The 10,356-nt window shown below is 40.6% G+C and overlaps 1 non-coding gene across 1 annotated transcript; it reads right to left on the bottom strand.

Annotated features, from left to right (window-relative positions):
* Positions 1-7,760: 7,760 nt before the first annotated feature.
* LOC116268749 lies at positions 7,761-7,897 on the bottom strand. The gene has a single exon (XR_004175916.1). It is a non-coding gene; the product is annotated as a U11 spliceosomal RNA (small nuclear RNA).
* Between the last annotated feature and the right edge of the window lie 2,459 nt (positions 7,898-10,356).

Genomic DNA, 10,356 nt, shown 5'->3' with positions numbered 1-10,356 from the left:
CTATGGTAAGGATTGTTAGGAAGTATTCTTAGACACACATAAAGCGAGGAGGGGAAGACTGAGAAGAGGGAGAGTTGAACTGAGATTTGGCTGTGGCAGGGGTCTCAGCCTATTCCACAGGGAGCTTTAGAAATGCGATGGCCTTCAGAGTTGTCCCAAATGGAGGTGAAGTGTCCTTAGTATGACCAGATTAACCAATCGTTAGCCATTGTGCCCTGGGAAGAAGCATAGCCTTGGGCGAGCCAGTTCTTAGCGTGCAAGGGCAGTTCCTAGTTTTGAGCCTTCGGCCCCTGGAAATGCAAGCACTGGGGAAGCTGTGTGCCAGTCCGAAGAGAGGATCTGGGCAGAGGACCTGAGTATCCACCACAGACTGATATGGTTCTTTGGCACTCGACATTTATTCTATCCTTCTTCCAGTGTGACTTGTAATGGAAAGCCCAGAAAGCTCTCAACTATATTTCTCGGCCTCCCTTAGAAGTAGTGCTGTAGATGTGGCTTAGTTTGCACCTGTGTGAGATTCAAAAGGAAGATGTGAGATGGACACTGTGTTTCTGCTCCTGCATTTCTGCTGGCAAGCAGAGGTTGGAGGGAAAGGACAGAGCAGGTGGCTTTTCTGCACCAGTGACGGCAGAGATTCCAGTGTCCATGCATTAGCTTTGTGGGTGTTGAGAAACAACCAAGGGGGGCATCCTTTCTGCAGGGGCAGGTCACACAACAGAGGCAGCATGTTCTAGAATCAGCAGCTCGAGCTTCTTATCTTGGCAACTTCCTGCTTGTGGTCACGGCAGGTTGGTTCTGGAGCTAGAGGTATGCTGATCTCAGAGGAGGCAGCCGCTGTTTGTTGGGGCCCAGTTCTGAGGTGTGACTCTGGAGGCCGTACCAGACATCTCTAGGCTATTTCTTCAGTGCTTCCCTCAAGGATTCTCTAAGCCACTTACTACCCTTAAATGTTCCCCTCCTCACTTAAGTCACCCAAGTGATTTCAAGGTCCTGCACCTGAAATCTGACTAATTTACATTGGTTATTTACAATTTTATTTAGTAATTTGTATTAGATATTTGGATTTTTTTCTAACTACTTATATTAGTCCATTTTTACACTGGTGATAAAGACATACCTGAGACTGGGAAGAAAAGGATTAATTTGATTTACTGTTCCACAAGGCTGGAGAGGTCTCATAATCATGGCAGAGGGCAAAAGGCACTTCTTTCATGGTGGCAATAAGAGAGAATAAGGAAAAAGCAAAAGTGGAAACCCCTGATAAACCCATCAGATCATATGAGGCTTACTCATTGTCACAAGAATAGCACAAGAAAGACCGGCCTCCATGATTCGATTACCTCCCCCGGGTCCCTCCCACAACATATGGGAATTCTAGAAGATACAATTCAAGTCGAGATTTGAATGGGGACACAGCCAAACCATATCATTCTGCCCCTGGCCCCTCCAAATCTCATGTCCTCGCATTTCAAAACCAATCAAGCCTTCCCAACAGTCCCCCAAAGTCTTAACTCATTTCTGCATTAACCCAAAAGTCCACAGTCCAAAGTCTCATCTGAGACAAGTCAAGTCCGCCTAAGAGCCTGTACAATCAAAAGCAAGCTAGTTACTTCCTAGATACAATGGGGATACAGGTATTGCGTAAATACAGCCATTCCAAATGGGAGAAATTGGCCAAAACAAAGGGGTTACAGGGTCCATGCAAGTCTGAAATCCAGCAAGGCAGTCAAATTTTAAAGCTCCAAAATGATCTTCTTTGACTCCAGGTCTCACATCCAAGTCATGCTGATGCAAGAGGTGGGTTCCCATGGTCTTGGCCAGTTATGCCCCTGTGGCTTTGCAGGGTACCGCTTCCCTCCTGGCTGGTTTCACAGGCTGGCATTGAGTTTCTGCTGTTTTTCCAGGCATTTGGTGCAAGCTATTGGTGGATCTACAATTCTGGGGTCTGGAGGACAGTGGCCCTCTTCTCACAGCTCCACTAGGCAGTGCTCCAGTAGGGACTCTATGTGGGGACTGCAACCCCACATTTCACTTCTGCACTGCCCTAGCAGAGGTTCTCCATGAGGGACCCACCCCTGCAGCAAACTTTTGCCTGGGCATCCAGGCATTTCCATATATCTTCTGAAATCTATGCAGAGGTTCCCAAACCCCAATTCTTGACTTCTTTGTACCTGCAGGCTCAACATCACATGGAAGCTGCCAAGGCTTGGGGCTTCCATCCTCTGAAGTCACAGCCCAAGCTGTACGTTGGCCCCTTTCAGCCATGGCTGGAGCAGCTAGGACACAGGGCACCAAGTCCCTAGGCTGAACACAGCATGGAGATTCTGGGCCTAGCTCACAAAACCACTTTTTCCTTCTGGGCCTCTGAGCCTGTGATGGGAGGGGCTGCTGTGAAGATATCTGACATGGCCCGGAGACATTTCCCCATGGTCTTGGGGATTAACGTTAGGCTCCTTGCTACTTACGCAAATTTCTGCAGCCGACTTGAATTTCTCCCCAGAAAATGGGTTTTTCTTTTCTACTTCATCATCAGGCTGCAAATTTTCCGAACTTTTATGCTGTTTCACTTTTAGAATGAAATGCTTTTAACAGCAACAAATTAACGTCTTGAATGCTTTGCTGCTTAGACATTTCTTCCACCAGATACACTAAATCATCTCTCTCAAGTTCAAAGTTCCACAAATCTCTAAGCCAGGGGCAAAATGCCACCAGTCTCTTTGCTAAAACATAACAAGAGTCACCTTTGTGCCAGTTCCCAACAAGTTTCTCATTTCCAAATGAGACCAACTTGGTCTGGATTTTATTATCCATACCACTATCAGGCTTTTGATCAAAGCCATTCCATAAGTCTCTAGGAAGTTCCAAACTTTCCCACATTTTCCTGTCTTCTTCTGAGTCCTCCAAACTGTTCCAACCTCTGCCTGTTACTCAGTTCCAAAGAAGCTTCCACATTTTTGGGTATCTTTTCAGCAATACCCCACTCCTGGTACCAATTTACTGTATTAGACTGGTTTTATATGGACAAATGTCTTCTGATAAAGACATACCCGAGTCTGGGAAGAAAAGGAGGGTTAATCTGACTTACAGTTCCACAAGGCTGGGAAGGTCTTATAATCACGGTGGAGGATGAAAGGCACTTGTTATATGGTGGCAGCAAGAGAGAATGAAAAAGAAGCAAAAGCAGAAACTCCTGATAAACCCATCACATCTCGTGAGACTTATTCACTATCACGAGAATAGTACAGGAAAGACAAGCCCCCATCATTCAATTACCTCTCCCTGGGTTCCTCCCACAACACATTGGAATTCTGGGAGATACAATTGACGTTGAGATTTGAATGGGGACACAGCCAAAACATATCACTGCTACTAAGAGCAATGCTGAAATAAATATCCCTACACATACCATCTCTTAAATATATGCAAGAATTTCTCTGGGGCACAAGGGCATGTCTTCAGCATTAATAGGCAGTGCCGCAAAGCTATTTTATCATCTTATGCTCCCCCTAATGTAGCACTACAATGTTTCGCTCAAAGCCGGTATCTAAGAACATTAAGTGAGGACCAGCTTCTTGAAAATTGCAACTTTAAGCAAAACGATGTCTAATAAATTCATTTTCTTTATCAACATTATCACAAAACGACCTTGGATGAAATGACCTTGAATGAAACGACTTTGATTTAAAAGATGTTATTCAAGGACCTGCTGTATAAGAGTTTGATTTCTTATCCCTCACCCCTAAACTCTCCTGCCTTTCCAAGTCTCCAAGAAATCTATAAAAACAAAAAATTTAATTTTAAAAGAGTTTGATTTCTCTAACATCATTGCTAACCCCTGGAACTCATATATTTTTATATTTGCCAGTCAGTGTGAAGTGATATCTCTGCTGTTTTATTTCCTCTAATAATTAGTGAGAGTAAGCATTTTTTCATATGTTTATTCATCATTCATTTTTCCTCTTCTGTGAACTCTCATTCACATCCTTTGTGGATTCTTCATCTTAGTTGTTCTTCCTTTTCTTATTGATTTGCAAAATTTATTTATGTATTCTGGGCTCTAATTCTTTGTTCATTATGTGTGTTGTAAATATAGTCTCCAATCGGTGGCTTGTCTTTTAACTTTTTATGGTATCTTTCAATTATGCAGAGGTTTTAAATATTTTAAGGTAGTTTAGAATTATTGCCTATGGTGATATTGGACAAATATCAGAAAGAGTTGTGGGGTCAAATTCCAAACTCTCACTCACTGATGTCCATGGCTTCAGGTACCTTTATGCAAAGAAATGTGTATCTTTTTGAGCTAAGTAGTGCAATTATGGTTATGTTTTTTTTCTTAACATTCAATCTAATTTGCCATTGCTTTGTACCAAGAGAATACATGAGTCATTCCACTTAAGATTCAAAATCTTGGAAAAAACAGATAATCTAGCTAGTGTAGCTTGAATAATATGCTCTCTCTTGGCCAGGAGATTGTGGGTCATCTTGACTGATGCAGTTCTACCAACTGTGTCAATGGAAGAGGAGGAGATCCCCAAATCAGAGCCCTGATGCAGTCTTCAGATATAGGCAAAATGGAACCTGGGCAGGCAAAACGATCGATGTGGCTTCAAGTGCTTGGCAATATGATATTGAATAAATAATTGCTATTTCTTAGTTGTAGTAACTAGAGAGTTTTGTTTTGCAAAATGATAAAATAGCATCAACTCTGGATAACATATTTACATATGGCACAATGGAAGCATAAAAAAAAACAAAACCTCAAATCAGTCAAAGGCATTAGAGAAGGATTCAGAGGAAGTAACTAGTGCTTCAGTCAAAAATCAGGGGAGATTTTCTAGGCTGAGGAAACAGCACATACAAAGAAAGGGAAATGTAATAGGCAAGTCATAATCAGAGAGCTCCAAGTAGTTTAGTATGGTAGGCATGTGAACCGCAAGGACGGATGGTTATAGGTAAAGACAGAGAGGAACAACGTGTCTTATAACCATTCACTAATAGATGTCTTTGGAAAGAAATAAAGGAGTGTGGGGAGGTATTTCTAATGATAGAAGCTAAAATAAGAATATTGAAATTTAGGTGTTAAAATATCTCAGGCTTCATGGAGACTAGCACACTGTCTCCCAGCTGTTTCAAGTTCCCACCATCAGAGAAAACTACCAACCAGGAAGGACGTGAGCGAGGTGTAGCTCATCTTCTGTTCTTGGATTAAATGTATAGATCTCCATCTGCAGTGATATACCAACAAGCCCTAAAGTTAGAAAAGCATATGAGAGTCCTAGGCAGAAAGAACTTAGAACCTAGATTTTTTTGTACAATCAAATATAATGTTCTTGTTCAAAATACTTCCTGATTATTGTTTTAGGACACAGTAACACCTTACTTATAGACATGCCTGTGGCATAGAAAAGTGGAGAGGGTATAAAATGTGGTGTCAGCTGCTCTGGGTTTCCACCCAGCCTCTGCCACTTGCCAGTTATGTGGCCTTGGATTTCTCCAAACTTGAGTTTTCACACTTGCGAAATGGTGATTAAAACACCTACGGAGCCCACCAACACCCAAAGCAGATAAGTAAACAAAACTTAGCTCTCTACATATACTTATATATAGCAGTTGTTCCTAAGAATTAATTACATAGCGCTGCTTTTAAAATGCGCTTACAAATATAGAGTTGATCTTTCTTTGTTTTGAAATTGTATAGTGTTTTCCAATCTGTAGGTTAAAAATCAGTTAAAGTGATTTTGACTACCATTAAAAACAATAATAAAAACAAAATGAAGTCTAAGAGATTGAAACAGCATCAAGTGGAGTAGACTCAATGAGAAAATACTAAAGTAATACCAAAATATGGAGTGCTTTTGTTTCAAAAGTCTGTGTATATGTTTCTTTCTTTTTCTTTTTTTTTTTTTTTTTTTTTGAGATGGAGTTTTGCTCCTGTTGCTCAGGCTAGAGTGCAATGGCATGGTGTCAGCTCACTGCAACCTCTGCCTCCCAGGTTCAAGGGATTCTCTTGCCTCAGCCTCCCAAGTAGCTGGAATTACAGGTGCCCGCCACCACACCCTGCTAATTTTTATATTTTTAGTAGAGGCAGGGTTTCACCACGTTGGCCAGGCTGATCTTGAACTCCTGACCTCAGGTAATCTGCCAGCCTCGGCCTCCCACAGTGCTGGGATTACAGGTGTGAGCTACTGAGCCTGGCTTTTTTTTTTTTCTTTTGAGACAGAGTCTCACTGTGTTGCCCAGGCTGGAGTGCAGTGGTGTGATCTCGGCTCACTCCAACTTTCACCTCCTGTGTTCAAGCGATTCTCCTGACTGAGCCTCTGGAGTAACTGGGATTACAGCACGCATCACCATGCTCAGCTAATTTTTGTATTTTTAGTAGAGACGGGATTTTGCCATGTTGGCCAGGCTGGTCTTGAACTCCTGACCTCAGGTGATCTGCCCACCTTGGCCTCCCAAAGTGTTGGGATTACAGGCGTAAACCCCCGTACTCGGGCTTGTTTTTTTGTTTCTTGGAGTGTGTGTGTATGTGTGTGTATGTGTATGCACACATGCATGTGTATCAGGTGATTAGGATAAATAATTGGCATGACTTGTAAATAAATTTTGAATGAGATGACCCAAAACTTAAACTAGGACTTTGGGCTCCAAGTCTAACTCTCTTGCTGACAATAGATACTTAACCAATATTGGGAAGGATTAGATGCCCCATGAGTTCTTAGTGAATATTAATTACTAGTCATGAAATGAGTGATGGAAATTGCCAGTTGAGAAACCAAAGCATTCCTCGGAATTAATGTCCTGATGGGAAGAAATGATGTCCCAGTGAATAGCTAAGGGCTATTAGCACCAGCTCAGCTGCATCTCTGGGGAATGTCTAAATCAAAGGTCATAATTATGCTCTCCAGAACAGCAAATGAAGATTCATAGGCCCATAAATTTCCTCTTCTATGGGTCCTAGACTTGTCTGGCTCAGTTAAAAGGCAGGGATCAAGAATAAATGCTCTGTTTAGTAAACCCAGAGGTTAGGGGCAGAAACACTCATCATTCTGTAATTCTCTTAGAACCATCCAGCTTAGAGTCTGTCAAAAGAACCATCCCTGAGGTTATCATCTTTGAAGGAACCTCAGTTTTCACATTCAGAATTGGACTATATAATCTCTAAGTTTTCATTCAATTTAACATTCTATGAACTGAGGTGAAATTTTTACTGACAGAACCATCAGTGAACTTTGACATGAGAACACAGTGGTCTTGAAGCCATAAGTACAGTATAAACACCTCAGTCATCTGGTTCTTCTTTGAGTCTTACATTTTGTGGTTCCTGTACATTTGCCCATAAATAATTTGTATGTCTTTTCTCCTGTTAATCTGTCTATTGTCAGTTTGTTTTATAGACTCAAATTACCAAACTTTCAGAAGGAAGGGGAAGGAAAATCCTCTTTACCTGATACCATAATCAGGTAATCTCTTGATACCATAATTTGTTCAAGGTCAATCCATGCTGAAGCATGTGTTAGAATCCCCTTCTTTTTCAGGGATGAATAATATTCCATTGTATGTTTATACCACATTTTGTTTATCCATTCATCCACCAATAAACATGTGAGTTGCTTCCACCTTTTGGTAATTGTGAATAATACTGCCAGGAACGTGGATGTACAAATACCTGTTTGAGTCATCTGTTTTCAAATCTTTGTGGTGTATACCCTGAAGAGAAATTGCCAGATCATATGGCAATGCTGTTTAATTTTTTCTTTTAATAATGAGCCAAGACCAAGGATTACCAGCTGCCCAACTTCCAAAAAAGAAATATGCTTCTGAAAGCTCTTGATGTCAATTTTGCATGAAGAGCAGTCTGGTTGCCCTACATAGGCCACTCATGACAGAAGCCCTTTTTCTCTATTTAATTTTTTAAATAACTATCATATCAATTTCCAGAGGAGGAATACCATTTTACATTCTTAACAGCAATGCACAGGGGTTCTAATTCCTCTACATCATCACCAACACTTGTTATCTTCCAGTTTTTTGATGTTAGCCATCCTAGTGAGTGTAAGGTGGTATCTCGTTGTGAATTTGATTTGCATTTTCTCTAATGATTAATGATTTTGAGCATGTTTTATGTGCTTCCTGATCATTTGTATATTTTCTTTGGAGTAACGTCTATTGAAATAGTTTTCCCATTTTTTAATTGAGACATTTCATTTTGTTGTTGTTATTGTTCAGTTGAAGTTCTTTATATATTATGAATATTAATCTTTATCAAATACATTATTTGAAAATATTTTCTCCCATTCTATGGGTTGACTTTTCACTCTGTTGATTGTGTCCTTTAATACACAAATGTTTTTAACCTTGATGAAGTCTAATTTATCTATTTTTTCTTTTGTTGCCTATGCTTTTGGTATCATAGCGAAGAAATCATTGCCAAATCCAGTGTCATGAAGATTTTCCCCTGACTCTACCCCTTTTAAGGGAAGAACTACTAGGTTAGATGGCAACAGGTAAGGATACAAGGGTCCGGGAAGTACTGGTGCTAAAACACAAATTATGACACCTCCTTTTCCCTCTTTCAGTTGCTCACTGTCCTAATACACTCTCCTTGCTCTGCCACATAATTTTTCTCTTAGAAAGAGAATCCTGTCAGCTCTGAGGTGCTGGTGACTAAGGCTTGTCTAAAAGAACTACAGCCCCTAAGGATACTTATATTTCAACATGGGGCAAGAAATCTTAAACCGAGGGAAAGAAGACATGTGTTTGACATTTTGTTCATCTCTAAGCTTGTGAGAGAAACCTTCTCACACCCTGAAGCCACAAATCAGAAAATTGGCCCAGTTTCCCACCTGCCATCACTTCTGTTATTCCAGCCTTCAGCATCAAACTGCTTTATTAATAAATGTTACAGCCAGGCTATGATGAAGGTGTAACTTATTAGCCAAGCAGATTCCATTTGTGAAATCGGCAAACAAAATCTTTATAAGCCTCCTTTGTAATGTTGATCCCTTCTCCAAGGAACTGTGATACCACACCCTTCCTTTGTACAATGGTAAATAACCACTGTCCTTCTTTCTCTGCTGTTTCTAAGTCACGTTTGCACTTCGTAATTTTTTAAATATAAAATAGAATACTTTCTTGGTGTCTGTCCAGGTTTTGGCAAGCCTTTTTTATATTATGTAACTTATACAAGAAAACAAAGAGTTTTCCTCTATTTTCTAAATGTAAAATCATAATGCTGAGTATACTCTTTCAAGCTATCCTTCCTTACCAGAGATTCTGATTTTATTTCTCCATCATCCCAAGGTATCCAACACACACACACACACACACACATACACACACACACACACACACACGTCATAAATCATTGATTCAGAAAGCAGAGGGACGAGAAGGGGTTGTTGTTCTTACTTGTTTCATTTCATTTTTGTCGTGGAGATTATAAAGACTGATGCAAATCAAGGTTTATGTGTGTGTGATGCATAGAGGCAAGGGACTGGAGCAGAAAGCAATAAACCAAGTAGACTGCATAAGGCCACTAGGGATCTGGAAGGGATAGAGGTGACAGGTAAGGGTGAGTTTATTGCTGACACAAGCTAAGAGAGAAATTAGAGGGAGGGGATACAGCTGGGAAGATAAGTTCCATCCACCTCTCAATTACGCCTTGAGTGAGCACTGGTTAAACCTATTTCAGTCTACCTATTAAAATCCACTATGGACACACAGTTGAAGGCAAAAACGCTGAGTAGCATCTCCTGTGGCTTTTATGATAAAAATTCCAAAGGGGCTTAGGGATAATGTAAAGAGGGAAAAGAAAGCAAGAAAAGCAAGAAAGCAAGAGAGTAAGCGACAAAGCAAGCAAGAAAGAAAGAAAAAGAAAAGAGAAACAAAGACAAAAAATGCATGACTGAGGTCCAAGGAAAAGCTTTCCATATCTAATTTGTTGCAGAAATTATTCAAAAATAAGTCAACTGTGAAAATATGGCCAGTGAGACCCTGCCAAGGTTAGTGTGAACCATTAGGATTTGCTGAGTAAATTCTAGCTATGTAATCAAAAACTGCTTGGTTGAAGCTTTAACTTAAGTACCAATTTTTCTCGCCTCCAGATTTTATAAGGGAACGGTGTTGGGGGCAGGCTGAGGCGACCACATTGCAGGTAATTGTGCTGAGCCAGATGAGGTAGTTCCTGGTTACTCTCTCAGAGAAGCATCTTTTAAATTTCATCTCTCTCTTCTGTCTCTCAATACTTGGATATTTACCTCAAATTCTACACAGAAAATGAGAGAGAAACCCTGGTTTTCCTGGGGTTTTACCGCAGGGCTAGGAGCAGTCCCTTTTTCATTCAAGTTGGCCAATTCT

This window comes from Papio anubis, chromosome 8 (assembly GCF_008728515.1).
Source record: "Papio anubis isolate 15944 chromosome 8, Panubis1.0, whole genome shotgun sequence".
Classification (NCBI taxonomy): Eukaryota; Metazoa; Chordata; class Mammalia; order Primates; family Cercopithecidae; genus Papio; species Papio anubis.
Note: the sequence above shows the minus strand (reverse complement) of the source record. Positions and strands in the feature narration are given on the sequence as shown.